Genomic DNA, 19,051 nt, shown 5'->3' on the forward strand with positions numbered 1-19,051 from the left:
GAGGTTTGTCTTTTTTCCCTCCAAGTGAAATGTACCCTTCAGAACTGCTTTCCATTTCATACCAAAATTATGGCTTTAAAGAAATCAAACCTGCCTTACCACAAATTTTTAAAATTTACCTACAGATTTAGGTAGCATCCCTAAATTCCATAAAAATTTCCCTGAAAACAAAATATCTGTTTTCATTGGAAATAAACCCGAGGCTGGTTTTCTAAACCTTAGCACTATTGCATTTTGAACCAGATCATTCTCTGTTGTGGGGCCTTGTCCTGTGCTTTGTAGGATATCTAGCAAAATCCCTGGTTTCTGTCACCTAGATGTTAATGATACCCCTTCCCTAAGTTGTGATAATTAAAAATAGCTGCAGATATTGCCATAGTTTCACTCCATCCCCAACCCGCAGCAGGTCACTTCAGGTTGAAAACCACTGGCCTAAGAGAAGTGCCTTAATGTAAAGCAAAAATAAATAGAACTTGAAATATATATGCTGCAGAAACAATTTAAATTTCCCTTTGTCTTTCTGTCATTACAAGGTATAATTGTCCCTAAAAGGATAATATAAACTTTTAAATAGTAAAATTGTCTATTGATAGTATTAATTTCTTAATCTTTCCTAGCCTAATGAAAAATTAGGTAAACACTCTGAGGCAATATTTTGGCTTTTCCGTAGTGTTTTAAATGTTACATACAAGTTTCACTCATTCATTTAATATTTGCCAGGCTCGCTTTCTGCTCTAGCGGTTAGGGGTTACGAAAGAAACAATGAGATAAGAAAGTGTGCTGCTGTTCTCAGAGTTTAAATTCAAGTGAGCGGAAACACAGTGCACAAACAAAAAGCAGGGAATCCAAACAGTTTGATGTAATTGAACAGGCACTGGTAAACTATGTTAACCTGTTTTTGCAAATAAAGTTGTGTGGGAACCTAGCCTCACTCATTTATTTACATATTGTCTGTGGCTGCTTTCTTGCTGCAACACCAACCAGTCAATTAGTTGTAACAGAGAACATATGGCTGGCAAAGTCTAAAACATTTACTATCTGGTCCTTTACAGAAAAAAATTTGCAGACTCCTGTAATAGTGTGAGATAGTGTGGCCATTTTTGATGAAATACTTGGAGAACAGTTGTGATATTGAAATTAATAAGGAACACATATTTGGTCTTTGCCCTGTCTTGGCAAACAGCTCCCAAAGCTCTTGGAATTCCCTAAAAGATAAGAAAAATAAAGGTGTCGTTTATTATTCAGAACAAGCCCCTTTCAACCACACCATATTTATGTTTTTGGAAAGTCCCAGAAGATGGGGGCTGATTGCCAAGGGAACCAACCATGTGATTAGAGGTGATTAGGAGTGATTAGATCAGCTTCACCCCATACCCTCTCTCACCTCTTAAGTGGGGAGAGGAGATACAGAGTAACTTAGTCACCAGTGGCCAATGGTTTAGTCAGCCATGCCTATATAAGGACACCTCCATTTAAAACCCCAAAAGGATGAAGTTCTGAGAGCTCTGGGTTGGTAAAAAAGTTTAGCGTCCCCTCCCAACCACCCCCAGACTCCACAAGACAGAAGCTTCTATGCTCTCAACCTAACTTTATATATTTCTTCGTCTGAATGTTCATTCATATCCTATAATATCCTCTGTAATAATAAATGGGTAATCTAATCAGGAAACAGTTTTCTCGAGTTCTATGAGCTGCTCAAGGAAATTAATTAAACCTGAGGAGGGGGGTCATGGGAACCACTGATATATAGCCAGTCAGAAACACAGATATCAACCTAGACTTGTGATTGGTGTCTGAGGTGGGGGCAGTCTAATGAGACTGGGCCTCTAACCTGTGGGATGTGATGCTAACTCCAGGTATATGGTATCTGAACTGAATTCAATTTTAGAACAACCAGTTGGTGTCCATCACAGTTGAAGAATTGCTTGATGTAGGGGAAGACTCCTACACACTTAGAGTACAGAAGTACTGAGTGAACAGTAGAGAAATAAGAGAAGAGTTTTTCCTAGACAACATTCTGCATAGGTGACATTTAAGCTGGTAGCTGACTAGATGGAATCTGTTCTGAGAAGATGAAGGGAAAGAAGAAGCAAAAGGAGAAACTGGAACAAAGTCCCTAAGGCAAGAATGAGTATGGGTGAGGGATGGGAATGGTCTAAGTTGAAATCTGAAATACTGAGAGCCCAATTAAGTAGGCCTTGTAGATGATACTAGAGAGAAAGCCTTTTACTCCAAGTGAGAAGGGAACTTGAATGAGATAGGAGAGTTTTGTGTGATATGAACTAAGTTATATTTTAACAGGATGTTCTGGCTGTTCTGCTGAAGACAGGACATAGGAAATAAGTGAGATCAATTATGATTCTCATACTCAAGCCAAGTGACGAGAGTTTCTTGGGCTGGGTTGGTAATAGCAGAGATTGAGAGAGAGGATAAATGTGGAATGAGTTTTGAAAGTAGAATTTACATGATTTGCCAATAATGTGGATTCTAAAGATAAAGAAAGTCAAGAATAGGAAGTTTCCATTGTGGCTCAGCAATAAAGAATCTGACTAGTATCCATGAGGATGTGGGTTCAATCCCTGGCCTTGCTCAGTGGGTTAAGGACCCGGCGTTGCCATGAGCTGTAGTGTAGGTGGCAGACATAGCTCTGATCCGGGGTTGCTGTGGCTGTGGTGTAGGCCGGCAGCTATAGCTCCAATTCTGAGCCTGAGAACTTCCATATGCCAAAAAGTGCAGCCCTAAAAAGCCAAAAAAAAAAAAAAAAAAGAAGAAGAAGAAGAAGAATGTCAAGAATAATATCTAGATTTTTGTCCTAAGTATTTGCATGAATTGTAATTCTGTTTATTAATAGAGTAGGGGACTCAGGGGTGGAAGTATAACCCAGGACCAGGAGGACACTATAGGGCCTTCCCTGGACAGACCACTCCCCCACATCCTATGCTCTAGCTCCTCTCTGAAGTACTTAGATAATAGTATCTGATGCATATTTCCTGGATTTTTCAGAGCTAAACCCACTACTAAACGAAAGAAGCAAGTAGCCCCTTAGACCTTCTGGCATCTAAGGATTAATCACTATCAACCAATTAGAGAATTGTGCATGAGCTGATCACACACCCTATGATTACTAGAAGTTCATTTTGGAGTTTATTAAATATTCACGTGGAAATATCAAACACATATTTGGACATACAAGTCTGATGTTGCAGGGATAGGTCAGATTTGGAGGTAGATATTTAGGAAGGACTTACTGATGGTCCATGAAATTAGGCGAGGTCATTTAAAGAGGTGTTGTAGATAGAAAAGAGCAGGAGGTAAATATAGGGTAGGACCCTAGTCGGTCCACATTAGAACTCAACTACAAGAGAATGATGCAGCAATAGACAAGGAGTAGCTGGTCAAGTAGAAGAAAAACTAAGAAAGTTGTTGTCTTGGAATTGTCACTCAGTGAACAAAATACTCCATAATCTTGTAAGACCAACTATTTAGGTTTCTACTTTATAAAAAATTGAAATGTTAATGTGACTGGGTGACGGACTAGTACAAAGGCAGAGTGAGGGCTAAACTCAGATCTTATTTATATTAACCTATAGTGTTCTTATAACCACAGCATATCTGAGGAAACGCTTGGTTTTTACCTATTTAACATCTAGACAACCCCATGCCATTCTCACTCCATGCAACAGAGAAGACTCCCATTCAGTTCTTCTATCTTCTGGCTCCAGGAACTGTTTTGGAATAGATTCTTGTTACAGGCCAAGCTAATCATAGCCTTGTCTGGAAGCTTCCTCAAACTAATTGGGCAAGAGAAACTCTTTTCACAGGGATACTAAGCTGTGAGAATGAGGAAAGTTTAGAATTGCCAGTGGCTAACTTGGTCCCACACAGGGAGAACTTTCTTATAAATAGGGCCAACTCAGGGAGGCAACACAATAGATGTTTGAGCCACTGGAAACTAGTTGGGCCTGAGCCCAAAGTACCACCTGCATTACTCCCTTCCCTCCTAATTTTAAACTGGTTTGAATTTGTTTTTACTACTTGAAACCAAAGAACTTTTGAATACAGTACTTTTCCTTGTTTCCTTTGTGTACCAGCATACCTCCATTTGTACATAAAAGATGCTCAATAAATATTCATTAAATAAAATTAAAATGTCAATGTTATTATCATCTTGATTTAAAATTAAGCAATCAGTTTAGTTACTGAACATAGAGAAATTGAATTTAAAAGCTTTTCTTTCCATTATTACTCAAAATCATTCAATTATGTGAGAGAAATAGCTTCAATCAAAATTGCTGGTCTATTTAAAATATCACTTTAAGAAAGGAAGAATTTAGCTTTTTAAAAAAATGTAAGATTGAAGCATAGGTGTCTGGGTTTCTTTCTGGATTCTCCATTCTGTTCCATTGGTCTGTCTGTTTTGGTACCCATACCACACTGTCTTGATGACTGTGGTTTTGTAATATTGCCTAAAGTCTGGAAGAGTTATGCCTCCTGCTTGGTTTTTGTTTCTCAGAATTGCTTTGGCAATTCTGGGTTTTTTATGGTTCCATATAAAGTTTTGGATGGTTTGTTCTAGTTCTGTGAAAAATGTCATGGGTAATTTGATAGGGATTACATTCAATCTGTAGATTGCTTTGTGTAGTATGGCCATTTTTACAATATTAATTTTTCCAATCCAGGAACATATATCTTTTCATTTCTTTACATCTTCTTTAATTTTCTTGAATAATGTTTTATAGTTCTCAGCATAGAAGTCTTTTACATCCTTGGTCAGGTATATTCCCAGGTATATGATTTTTGGGGGGTAATTTTAAAAGGTATTGTATTTCCGACTCTCATACTGAGTGAAGTAAGTCAGAAAGAGCAAGACAAATACCATATGATATCACATATCTGGAGTCTAGTGTGTGGCACAGATGAACCTTTCCACAGAAAAGAAAAATCATGGACTTGGAGAATAGACTTGTGGTTGCCGGGGAGGAGGGGGAGGGAATGGGATAGATTGGGAGCTTGGCGTTGAAAGATGCAGATTATTGCCTTTGTAATGGATTGGCAATGAGATCCTGCTGTGTAGCACTGGGAGATATATCTAGTCACTTATGATGGAGCATGATAATGTGAGGGAAAGGAATGTATACATGTACATATAACTGGGTCACCATGCTGTACCACAGAATTAAAAAATAATGTATTGGGGAAATAAAAAAATAAAAATTTAAAATTAAAAAATTTAAGACCACTCACTTTTTTTTCTACTCCCCTTATATATTATAGTTCGATGGATAGACAAATATTTGGGGGCAATATTTTCTGATGATTTCATTTGCCTATCTACCTAGTCTTTAAACATGCAGTATCAAATTAACCTTCTTTCTTATCCTTTTTGTCCCTTGATGTCCAACTTGATGCAGTATCAAATTAACCTTCTTTCTTATCCTTTTTGTCCCTTGATGTCCAACTTGATAAATTGGTCCTTACCATAAGTGTTTAGTATAGTGCCTTTTGTATCCCTAAGTTGCAAATAAACATATAAACTTTTTAATTTCATGATCTACGACTAATAATAACATTATTGACATAATCAGTGCTACCAATATTATTGTACCCAGTTGTTTACCTGAAAATTCTGCTTCTGTAAGCCTGTATTGATATATTTTGTAAATGAAAGTAGAACATAGTCCTCCATTGTTTGGAGAATGGAATAGGATTTTCAGCCATTCATTTCATTTAATCAGAAAGAAAAATCTAACTTCTGTATCCAAGGGTAATTATGGTGTCCATTGTCTTGGTATTATATTTTTTCCCTTTTTTCCCTTCTGAAATTATAGATACTGCTTCTTTTTTTTATTAACAAAGGGAAAGAAATTGACTTTATGAGTAGGTGTCCATCTCCAGGGCCTATTAATATTCTGATTTTACCTACCACTGTCTCTATATTTGTAATGTGTTTATATCAGAAACTATAAATTAATCTGATTTCTGGCTATGAAGAGTGTGTGTTTTTTTGGGGAGGGAGTTCCATTGATGTCCAAGAACCTCTAACCGCTTCAGTTAACTGCAGTCATGCATAGTGCAGTCCCTCCATAGCTATCTTTTTTGTTCCATCAAAAGTTATTCATTCAAGCTCTATTCACACTTTCTGGCCTAATCTGATCCAGCTTTGTTTTTAACATGTCAGGTTATTAATTAAAGTTACCCTGATATATCAACGTTTCCTCCAACCTCAGCACCCATCCCTAGGTTTTTCACTATTTGGAAAAGCTAGCATTTATTAAATACTTATTTTCATGCCTTGTGCTTTAATGATTGTGCTTAACTCTTTTTCTATTTTTAATGTGGATTTTATGATACAAACATCATTAAGGCTTCTTTGGAATTCATCCCACTCATTCCATTTCAGACTTCAAGTAAACATTTTTGCTTCCACAGTGATAGGCTTCCCTAACTAGTTAAGCATTGCATATTACCAGCTGCTATGTATGAAAAAACACAAACCTAAAATACATATACAGAATAAGAATATGCTCCTCAAATCCTGATTCAGCATGCATTTTTTTGTGTTATGTATGGAGTTATTGTAAACTTTATTCTTCTCTTGAATTTCTATTCTTTATTAAAGCTTAAGCTCTGAAGAGACCTCAAAGAAAATGTTAAGGCATTCCTAATAGACTTACTCATTTCAGGCCTTAGCTAAATGTCATCTGATGTATTGTGTCACATAAATGTTAGATTTCATCAGAAAAATTATCTATAGAGTGGATTTGAAGCCTTTTCCTTCAATCCTGGTAGAGGGATCCTTTAAGGTATACTTGAAAAACTTTCTGAAAGACAGTCTCTTCAGCAAATGGTGCTGGGAAAGCTGGACAGCCAATGTAAATCAGTAAAGTTAGAATATTCCCTCATTCTACACACAAAAATAAACTCGACATGGCTTAAAGACTTAAATATAAGACATGACACCATAAAACTCCTAGAAGAGAACATAGGCAAAACTTTCTCTGAGATAATTTGTACCAGTGTTTTCTTAGGTCAGTCTCCCAAGGCAATAGAAATAAAAGCAAAATAAACAAATGGACTAATAAAACTTATAAGCTTTTGCAAAGAAAAGGAAACTATTAACAAAATGAAAAGACAACCTACACAGTGAGAAAAAATGTTTGCAAATGATGTGACCAACAAGGGATTAATTTCCAAAATATACAGTTCATACAACTCAATGACAAAAAACCAAATAACTCAATCAAAAAACAAGGAGAAGGCCTAAACAGACATTTCTCCAAAGAAGATATACAGATGCCCAATAGGTACATGAAAAGATGCTCAACATCACTAATTATTAGAGAAATGCAAATTAAAACCACAATGAGGTAATACCTTCTACTGGTCAGAATGGCCATCATTAAAAGTCTACAAATTAAAAAGTCTAGAAATAGCAAATGCTGGAGAGGGTGTAGAGAAAAGGGGACCCTTCTACACTGTTTGTAAGAATGTAAATTGGTGCAGCCAGTATGGAAAACAGTATGGAGTTTCCTTAAAAACTAAAAATAGAGTTGCCATATAATCTAGCAAGTAAGAGATATTTTACCTGTTTACGTATATTTATTATCCTAAGAGATAATAAAATGAAGTATGGCAAGAGAATAAATACTGAAAACTGAAAGGATTAAAAAAAGAACTTGAAGACCAGTTTAAGAAACTTGAGGATCAGTTTAAGGTCTTTTATCCTAAAGAACAGAAGGTTCCAGGGACTCTATATTATCAAATTAATATACTGTGAAGAACTTTCAACCAAAAGGAAACTTGCATTTTTCTCTATGGTCCCAAGTGGCAGAACTGAGGTCACTGAAGTATCACAGGGTACATCAATGTTGTCCCTGTGTAAGGACAAGCTTTGTTCTCTCATTTAGAAGTGTCTATGGGAATGGAATCCCCCTTTAGTATGTTAAACCGAAGGCTATTCTATCACTAAATAGGGTTGTGGATTTGGAGTTGAAGCCCTGAATCTTCTTAATCCAGGTCTTCTATCATAAGATGTTTCTCCATCTATCAAAACTTGTGATTACTTAGCCAGATATTGTTAGATATTGCAGAAGAAGACAGTGAACCTATATGAAAAGAGGTTCCTTATGACCTAATATAACCTCAAGCTCAGGTGTATAATAGTGAACTCATTTTAATCCCAAGTCTGTTCCCCTTCCTGATTTCTCTATTTTTATCAAACACATATATGAGCAGATATTTTATTTTTACTTCTCCTTAAAATCATATTCAATTACAGCCAAAGGTCATGATCCTTCTAACCTTCTTTTAATTTCTTCCTTTTGCTAGAGCTACCACACTATACCAGACTCCATACTGGTCACATCCAAATCAGGTCAACAGCCTCCTAACAAGAGCCTTGCTAGGAGTCTCAATTCACAGTCATGTCAAATACTGATTTTATTTTATCTTTACCCTCTTCAGTAACCTTTAAGATTCCTTTTGACTACAGAATTAGTTCAAACTTCCAATTATATCATTTAAAATTTCCATAATGTAGTTTTTGCTATCTGTTGAATTTTGTCACTTTCACTGTGAAATTTCTGACACAGGAGTTGATGCTTTTCTTTCTCTTGAACACAGAGATTTGATTATTTGTTTTGCCTCCCATGTGCGCTCCATTCCCCAGCCTTTAATTCTCATTTTCCAACTTGTTATGTTCTTCCTTCAGTATCCTGGAAGTTCTGGCTTACTTTCCCTATAAGGCATTCCCTTACTTCTCTTGCCCAAGTTAAAATCCATTTTTTCTTATTTATTTATTTATTTTTTATTTTATTTATTTCTTTATTTTTTTGCCACACTGTGGTATGTGGAAGTTCCTGGGCCAAACCTGTGCCAGAGCAGCAACCCGAGATACAGCAGTGACAAGACTGGATCCTTATCCCACTGTGCTACCAGGGAACTCTTTTTCTTTTATAGTAGCACTGTAAAAAATATATTTATATATATATTTATATAAAATATTTGTTGAATTACCTGGTTGCAACCAATTTACAATGTGTATGAGAAAAACTCCATGATGTAGCCTTGTTCATTTTCTACCAATAAAGTGGCTTATTTGTGCATACTGTAATCTGAATTCCATAACATTTATTTCCTGCAACACTAGAGTCTAAAAATACATGTAACAATTCTCTGACAATATCCACAGGTAGGAGAAAATGCTTCCATCAGATGCATGATGGCTAAGAGGCCCAGAATTTAGAAAAGAAACTTGCTTGAAAGCTGAATGAGACATCTCAATGTGTTATTTTTAGCTCTGCCAAGGAATAGCTAATTTCATGCAAGAATTACCTTATACCTGACCCAGAGCAAAGACTCACTGGGTACTTTTTATATACATTGATGCAGCAGTAGAATTGTTTAATGTTTTAAAAACCAGTAAGTAAAGAAGAACATGAGAAAAAGAAAAGAGACTTAAAGACTGAAAAATTTTGCTTTCCTTCCTTTTATCTCTTCCTTACTCCCTCCCTCCCTCCCTTCCTTCCTTCTAGATTTATTTGTATCTGGAAAAAAGACTGTTAAGATACAGCGAGAGAGAAGTGGTTATTTTTCCATAAGAATTTTAACAAACACTTTTTTCTGATGTTCTTTAGGAATTGACTAACTTTAGTGGGTATTAGGTCTCTCTCTCTGCTGTTGACATTCAGTTCAAACAATTCTATCACTTATTCTTTTATGTATATTAAAAAAATCAGTATTCACAGTTTTGATTGCCCTCTCAGGAATTTTCTGGTAACCTGTGCAAGTCAGATGGAAAATTGGAAAGAGGTCATTTGGAGAGCAGACATAGGGAGCAGAAGAGTAGGAAATCAATTGTAGTCATCATCTCAGTTCCCTTCCCAGAGGACGCTTTCTGAAATGCCACCTTTTATTTTTGAATTCACTTATCTTCATATTTAGATGCAACTGTAACTGGTGAGAGAGCCTTTGATCTATATTTCATAGGTAAGTATTCTTGATGCTAATATTCCTTTTCATTGCTATAGAAAAAATAATCTGCCTGTATCTCCTGGCTGAAGTTTCTGCCTCTCATCTTTGCTTGCTGGTAGTGAAATCATTGAAAAAAAAAATACATCTGGTTTTTCATTAACACCAAAGATTAAGGAACAACCTGAAGCATTCTTGATCTTCGCTTTTAACACTGGAAATAGATGCTTTCTTTTAGACAACAGGCAAACAAAAATAAGATGTGACAGGAATGTTTGTAAGTGGTCTAGGTGATTTCCTGCTGGGGAGGTGTTTGATGTGGTAGTGGTAGTGGTGGTGATAGGTTGCATATAAATCATCAACCCAACTCAAGCCTGACACTTAATAAAATACCCCCGCCCCTGGGGAAGACAGCTTATTATCCTGGAATAAATGTGACTATCTGGAAAAAGATAACACATTAAGGTCATACACCTTGCCATGTGAGATAACTTGTCATAATTTTTCAACCAGTCAATTTAGGGCATAAGGGAAGGGGGAAGAGAGACAACTTCTCTGAAAAACTGAACACAATCTAAACACAATGTGTTCAATGGAAGTAAACTCAGACATTTAAGAGAGAGCTGAGTGCTAGAAGCTTGAGATTGGATAAGTAAAGCAGGCTTGGAGAGATGGGCTACACAAAGGGGTGTGTGTGTGTGTGTGACAGAGAGCAAGAAGGAGAGAGAGAGGGAGAGAGAGAGAGAGAGGGAGATGCAGGCAAATGTGAAGGAGGCAACACTATGAAGTGAGGATGGACTTCTCAAACCATTGAAAATGATTGGGTTTTTTTAAAAAGAAAATGATCAGATGACTCTTATCATACTGAAACCCAAGTCTGATGGAAAAGACTGGAAATCTAGTTCCTAAGTAGTGTGGTCTGGTAAAATGTCTATTGAGAAATGCAGACAGGTGATGGAAACAAGTGTTTTGGTGATGGATTTAATACTGTTGATATTTTTAGATGAAGTTTTGAGAGACCTGGGGCTTGATTAGTACCCTTTCTGACTCTTCAATGTCCAGCATCCAGTCAAATGAATCCTAGAATGAATATATGCCCTTTACTCATAGGTAAGGAAATTAAAATGGCATGTAGTAGGGTATGTAGTAGTCTAAGTTGTCCTTCGTGTGTCCTCTATTTCTGTATGTCATCTTCTAAAGCCATATTACTTTTTAGATGATGACTATTTCACACAGTGTGAAAGGGCACATTCTAAGTCAGTTAGTAGTTAGAGCAGACAAATAAATGGATAAAAAGTGAATGAAGCCCTTGGGTTTTTAAAATTTCTTTTGTAATCTGGGGCAACCCATACATTTACAAATAGTAAAGTGAATTTACTCCTTTTGTTTTTTAAATGTTTCATTATTTTGTGAAAATACCACAAATATTTTAAATCAATATTTTATTAATATGAAAAATTATTTCCTATTTCATTCTGCTTACTGGAAAATAAAATTTTCCGTAAAAGTGTAGTGTTTAAACACATCTAATATAAAATTATACTGAATGATATAAAATGCCATGCAGAACTATGGAAAATTTTATACAAGCGCATGCGCACATGCTTGACCAAGTGGAGTGATTTCTTCGGGGGTTGGACTATTACGGCAGGGCTTTCCTGGTAGGCTTAGGTATGCTAACATTCCATTTTTAAAAAGACAATTCTCTTTTCTATGAACTGTTGCTTCCTTTCCAATCCATCTGTCCCATAGTTGATCATCTGAACTACTCTTTCACCAAAAGCCTTGATTTTTTTTCATTCTTGTATTTCTGCAACACCAGCTCAATCAAAACACAAACCTGTCTGGAAGCTACACTCTTACTCCCCCAGTGCCCTGCTAGAGAAGCTTACAAATCTTGCCAGGTTGGAGCCACTGCCCCTCCCACATTTCCAAACCCCACTGTATCCTCAGAATAGATTCTCAGTCTTCCTCTTACCTGTCCTTTTTCTTTTTTTCAGCTCAGAATTTCCATCTGTGTCCTAAAGTTCCCTTGATTCAAGACACTTTTGTCTACACTTCATCCATTAGAGTAGGAAGCCATCAAACATGATTGACATCACCTTTTAAACTTCTCAGAGGTCTCTTTCTATTCATTCTCATAGGTAAGTTATCCTTTAATCGCTGTCTTTCTGATTTCTCTCTCAACGTATACACTCATGCTGAGAATTCTCTCATTCTCTTCTCCATCCTTATACAGTCTCTTTTTTCTTTTTCTTTTTTTTTTCTTTTGGTCTTTTTAGGGCCATACCCGCAGCATATGGAGGTTCCCAGGCTAGGGGTCTAATCGGAGCTGTTGTTGCCAGCCTATGCCACAGTCACAGCAATGCAAGATCTGAGATGTATCTGCAACCTACACCTCAGCTCATGGCAATGCCGGATCCTTAACCCACTGAACTAGGCCAGGGATCTAACCTGCAACCTCATGGTTCCTAGTCGGATTTGTTTCCGCTGCGCTACGATGGGAATTCCCTTTACGCAGTTTTCTTAATAGACTAATCTCTCCTTTTCAGTTCCTCATCTTCCATTCTTGTCAATCCAGTCTTCAACTGACATTGTCCACACTAAGATCACAAATGATCTCTCAACTGCCAACTCCAATAGATGTTCTGCAATCTTTTTTTTTTTTTTTTTATTGGCCCTCTGTCTTGCATTTGAAACTGTTCTTTGCTCCATGGAAATTCTGAACTCCCTGGGTTTCCAGCATACAACACTCAACTGGTTTCTTTTGTGATTCTCTATCTTTTTGTGATTTTTTTTTTCCTCTGCTTTTCTCTGAATGTTGACTTTCAGGGTTTAAGTCTCAACTCACTGCTCTTCTTATTCCATATAATCTCTCTTTATGACTTCATAACTTTCAGGTATTACTTGTCAAATGTTGCCAAACCTATGATAATATATATCCAATCAGCTAACTAAAATATCCTTCTGTTTACTCAATAGATGTCTTCAGTTTTTGATTTTTAAAACCCAGATTAATTCTCCCTTTTCCTGAAATAGACTGCCCTTTGATATTCTCCATGCTAGTTGTTGAGGTTATATATTGCCAAGTCGTTAAAGTTAGAATATTGACCATCAGTTCCGACTCCTCCATTTTCCTCACTTTTTGTATTTCTGTAAGTGACAGTGACTCCAAAAATAACTTATCTGCCTCTGTTGCTAATTAGGATCATCTGGGAAGCTTTAATGCTATCCTCAATCAAAGCAGAATCTCTGAGAGTGAGGCCTAGGAATTTTTTTTTCTAATGGACAAAGGGAAATGAAAACCACTTTTCTCAATATTGCTCAAATATGTCACTTGTTTTTTGGAGGGGTATGTTTGTTTTTTATTGCAGTACCACTGCCTCATTTTAGGTCCTCATTATTACTTATTGCATATGTCCTAACTGGGCCACCTGCTTTTAGCCTCATCCCTTTCCAGTCTGTTATCATTCTGACCATTGGTGTGAACATTTGGAAATATAAGTGTTTCAGGACACAACATCTATTAGGCTGTCTCATCTCCCTTGCTCTTCTAATCCAATACACTCTACCCTGGCTTAAAACACTTTAATGATTTCCCATCAAAAAAAAAGATCAAATCCAAGTTCTTCAACTGGGCACCTGAGGTCTAATTTTAATTGACTCATCAATTACCACTTTTTGCCTTTTATTTACCTTTCTCTGCTTCCAACAAAACAGGCCCACTCATTGCCTGAACACATGTATTTGCTTTCTTTCATGCCCTTGTTTGTGAGGTCTCCTCTGACTAGAAAGACCCATTCATGTTTAACTGTTAACCTTAGTTATCTTGTAAGTCTTGGCTTTTAATCACTTTTTCCAAGCTGGGTTAAGTGACTTTGCTCAGTTTCTCATAATGATCTCTGCCTAAAGAAATTATTGCTTTTACCCATGGAGTTTATAATGATCCTTTATATGCCTGCTTCATGTTTGGATACCATGACTGATGCTTAGTCATTTTTGTATTCCCTGGTGTCTAGCACAATGTTTGGCATTTATTAGATAGTCAAAAAGTTTTGTTGAATAAATGAGTGAGCAGTTAGGAGTCATAGCTGACAATATAAAAATGAATGCCTAATAGATGTTGTGTCCTGAAACAATCAAGAGATTTAAAAGAGAAACAGATCATTATTGTACATTGAGTACTGGGAAAGTGTGAAATCAATAGAGAAAACTTGCTGTAGGCTTAGAATATGTTAGATCTTTATTAACATTATTAAAGGTACACCTGCAGGTAATTTGCTTCTGGTTTATACAATCATTTTGGGACTTTCTGGTGTTAATTTGGCTTCTTGATAAGAAAAATGAATACATAACTGGTCTATATTAATACTGGTCTGATTAGCAGCTGTAGTTCTAGCACCATTATGTAGTTCTTATACTAGACATTTATCTCCTGTGAATTTCAGTTTGTTTATAATTTTGGGGGTCCAATCACTCTGATAAATTTGCTAATTTTCAGATCTGTCAAACTGAGTGATGTGATCAGTACTCAGACCCCCTTCAGCCTTGAAATTCTGAATTTATATTTTGTTTAATTGAAAAATAAAAATCCAATGTTGTACTAATGTGGTATAAATCAAAATATGTAAGGACTGTAGATAAATTATTGTGACAAATTCTGTTACATTTTACATTCTTCACAGAAACTCTTGAGGGAAAAGAAAATTACCCATATTTTTCTGCATGTTAGGAAACATGGCAAATGTATTGTGAAATAAAAAGAATTCAACTAGGGTACAAAGGAATATAGAACTGAGACAAAGTAGTAGGTTTATTCCAAGTTTTGAAGTAGCTATACTTAAGACTTTGGTATAAATCCTTTTTATTACAAAGAACAACTGCCAAATAAATCATTGTCTGGAAAATAATTGACCTGGGAATCAATTGCCTGGGAAAGAAAATCACAAAAAAAGTGATTTTTGAAGAGGTTATTTTTTCCCCAGATATCTAACTATTTAATCTGATATAAACTTTAGTATGGAAATGTATTAAGGAAGCTGCTTGCTTAATTTTGCCCATTCTGTACCTGCGATATTGTTATTGGTCAAGATTTCTGAGCTCACATTCTATAATGAGAACCGTATATAATTTACAATATTTATTCATAATAATAGCTTTAAAACTTTAATGATATTTGTGTCCAGTAATAGCAAATGGACAGATGCTGTTTTCTTCTAAGATATATATATCTTAGTATACATGTATAAAAATAATAAGTATGTATAAAAGATAATAAATATGTATATGTGTATAAAATATATAATATATATACACATGTATAATATATATCCAGAACATATCTATCTCCTATGTATAAATATATTTCACACGTACCTCATATATAAACATATCTCATATATACATGTTCATATATATATAAAACATATGTATTATCTGGTATCTATTATTTCACATTTTTATTAGCTCATAGCATGTGCCATCTCTAGTTTTTGTTTCAAGAACTGTTTTATTAATCATAAGTTTAATTCTTGAACAAGGCCTTTCTTCCCAAATATATATGCATCCCTTTCTCTTTAGAAACAAAACTCAGATTTTTAGCTGGTTATATTGCTTCCTATAACAAAAAGCACATTGCCTTCCAGATATTTTATCAGTTAAGTTTGGCCATGGGACTGAGTTCTGGCCTTGAGTTATTAAAGAGAAATATTTGTGGGATTTCTCTGAAAATTGCTTAAAGGAAATTGATTCAGGCAGAAGTTTGTCATACTCTTCTACCTTTCCTCTTTCTTAGTTTTAACCTGAAAATAAGTGGTGATAACTGGAGCACCAATAGCCATCTTGGAACATGAGGTGACCTGAGGGTGAGAAACAAGGTGTTAGGACGAAACAGAGGAAAAAAGAGAAGCTTGGGTCCTTGAAAAAAATTGAGGAGCCACCATTCTTCTCAGTAATTTCTACTTTCAGACTTTTTCTACACCTGAGGGAATTAAGATTCTATCTTAAGTCATTGTTATTTGTTGTTGTTGTTTTTTTGTTAAGCAAGGATTCCAAGAGGGCCAAACCAGTACTCAGACTCTGGTTACATCTGATAAACCCATAGATCAGCATCCCTCACTGCTAGCAATTGGTATGTGTTGTTAAATAAAGATGGAAATCTATTACCTTTAACAAGGGATGACTTGTTAAACCCAAATATGACTAGGTAATAACCCTCTTATTTATTTCTAATGCGTAAATTTGTATCCACATGCTCCCTGGGAGATAACTGTTTTGCGTTGTGTCATTCTGATTTTGAGTTGGAGGGGCACTGTAAATTTATCTTGTAGGAAAAATAGCATCTTGTTTGAAATTGTGAATAAAGCGGACTCTCCATTGCACTGAAACAGGGACAACCTTATACTTCCTCTTCAATACCTAGTCAATCCATTCATTCAACAAATATTTTTGAATAGCTATTATAAATCAAATAAGTTATGGAAAGTCTTTGTTATTTAATCAACCTATCACTTGTGTCACCTGGGAATTTGGAGAAAGTAGAAAAAAGAAAAGAGGAAAAATTGAACTGAATGGAAAAGAAATCTAAATATTTTCCCAAATATTTGTCTTCTTTTTAAAAAATTTTTTTTCCCTGGAGTTCCCATAGTTGTTCAGTGGTAACAAACCCAACTAGCATCCGTGAGGATACAGGTTTGATCCCTGGCCTCTCTCAGTGGGTTAATGATCCAGTGTTGCCATGAGCTGTGGTGTAGGTGGCAGACACTGCTCTGATCTGGTGTTCAGGCAAATTCTGATTCCTATTTTGGGTTCCGATGGGAAACCTACTACACCAGAACTCAACTTGGACTCAAGATGGCTTTGATACAAAGCTAGTAGAGAATGAAGATATGATTTCTTGACATTATATATATATATATATGTTTATATATATATAATGTGTGTATATACATATATATCTTATATCATAAAACTTATAATTTGTATCAATATATGCTTGATATCACAGCCAGTACCATTTTCTCATCAAGTCATCTCAGTTGCAAAACTAACATCAAAGGAATGTCACATGCTATAACATGTATTTTGCTTATTCTACTTTTATCTGGATATGAATATGAGTAATGCACTTAGTTATAATGTTCCTTTAAAGCACTCTTTTCCTACGTGCTGAAAAACCTCCTACACATTTATTCTTTTTGGATTTATTTAAAAGGTGACCAGGAGTTCCCGTCATGGCTCAGCAGAAATGAATCTGACTAGTATTTATGAGGACACAGATTTGCAGGCTTTGCTCAGTGGGTTAAGCATCCGGCATTGCATTGGTGTAGGTTGCAGACATGGCTCTGAACCAGCGTTGCTGTGGCTGTGCAGTAGGCCAGTGGCTCCTGCTCCAATTTAACCCCTAGCCTGGCAACCTCCATATGCCAAGGGTGCGGCCCTACACAAACAAAAGAATAACAAGAACAACAACAAACAAAAGGTGACCAAATAAATATTTCCTTTTGCCAGTCTCCCTTTAGTAAATTTAGCTACTGTTACATAAGTAAAGAAGATATGCATGGTTGGACGAGATATGGAAAGACCAGTATTTTGTAGATAAACACAACGTGAAAACAAGGAACTACTCTTTAATTACTGGCATAGAAATAATGGCAAAAAAGAAAATTACTTCCAGAACCACATTTTATCATCTGACTAGTTGCAAAGAGCACATTTTGTCTGTTTTCATCAAGTGAAAATCATAACCATCTGAATTTAGGGCTGTAAAGAATGTTTTTAACAACTCAGGATCCTTGACAGTAACTATCCCATTACTAAAATGGTTATTTAGCTAGACAGTGGTTAGAACCCTTGAGAAACATTTTATCAGGTTAACTGGTTAGAGGAAGAATAAAAATATGTATATATTAAAAGACATAAATTATCACAACATCTGAGAAGCCAAAGGTGTAAATTGTATTCAACACTACCAACTGTAGTGTAAAGAAAATTCCAAAGCATGACAATTCAAAGCAATTGTTAGTAGTACTTGTGGTAGAACTGAAGTGAAATAGAAAGAAATATAAGGCATTCGTTTAATTTATGATCTTGTTGAAAAACGGTCCCAACACAGTAGATTTTTCCTCCTAGGACAAGCTAGATGTGGGCCTTCTAAAGGCATTGGTATGGAGCCACAGAGAGATTTCAAATGCTGGGAGAGAATGGCAAACACAGAGTAAAGGTGACTCAGACAAAACACAAAAGCTATTTTCTCTTCAGTCATTTATACAGCAACTCGTACTAAATAAAAATGTGCAATATATATGTTAGAAATTCTTATGGTCTGGTGCTTTTACTGCCCTGGCATGATTAGTTGAGACAATTTAGCCAACGTTGTCAACTATTTACTTTTTCATCATCCTGATATTTGATCAGCAATTCCTCCAGAACTAACAGTAAAAGGGAAACAGCCAGAAGTTTTGGTCGGTAATCAGGTGTTAACCCTAGTCTATTTTATGAAAGGTTTATACCTCATCTTAGAAAGCTGACTGTTTCTCTTTTTTGATAGCCAACAAGAAGCAATGCCTTAGGCCTATTTGGTTGCTGTCCTGGGTAGAAGAGTTTGGCAGCCCTAGGGAGATGAATTCTTCAGCCTTGGACACGCCCAGAGTAAAGAAGCAACACCCTCTCAGCCACTACTCTGTTGCTATGAAACAAAAGACTAGGAAGGTGAGCGAAGCAGGAAGTCCCGCCTTTTAGCTGGAGTCGGCTTTGGCTCGGGTTCCCAAGGCTCACGCCCACCCGCCCACTCGTTATTGGTCAGTTCCCTAGTGCCTTGATTCCTTTCTTCCATTTCCTTTCCCTTTTCTACTTTCGTTCTCGGGTGAGTCCGGTCCCCCCACTTCCCACTGAATCCCTTTCTGTTTGGGAAGTGCGGCGAACGGGGCCATTCCTCTGGGGCCATTGTGTACTGTGGAAGACGTGGACCGGGTGGTAGTGCGAGGAGGACGGGTGCCTCCCGCCCATTGGCGCCGCCCGCTGTCCGGCAGGGCAAGAATGCGCGTGATTGGCCCAACCCCGCGAGGCCCCACCCTGGCCCCGC

The 19,051-nt window shown here is 36.5% G+C and overlaps 1 protein-coding gene across 7 annotated transcripts in view; it reads left to right on the forward strand.

Moving 5' to 3' along the window:
* CBLB (Cbl proto-oncogene B) overlaps positions 1 to 19,051 on the forward strand; it is a 308,592-nt gene that overhangs the window by 70,158 nt on the left and 219,383 nt on the right. For 4 of the 7 annotated variants that reach the window (XR_014824886.1, XM_021070494.2, XM_084991431.1 and 1 more), the window contains exon 1: positions 18,702 to 18,767. The exons of the other annotated variants lie outside the window; for them this stretch is intronic. The gene's annotated coding sequence lies outside the window, so the exon portion shown is untranslated. Of the gene's footprint in view, positions 1 to 18,701; positions 18,768 to 19,051 lie in introns of those variants that run through there. 7 annotated transcript variants of the gene reach the window in all.

The sequence above is a fragment of the Sus scrofa genome, chromosome 13, assembly GCF_054392235.1.
Source record: "Sus scrofa isolate SSC_HxYL_T2T_F1_AM1 chromosome 13, Sscrofa_HxYL_maternal_Yorkshire_Landrace_v2.0, whole genome shotgun sequence".
Classification (NCBI taxonomy): Eukaryota; Metazoa; Chordata; class Mammalia; order Artiodactyla; family Suidae; genus Sus; species Sus scrofa.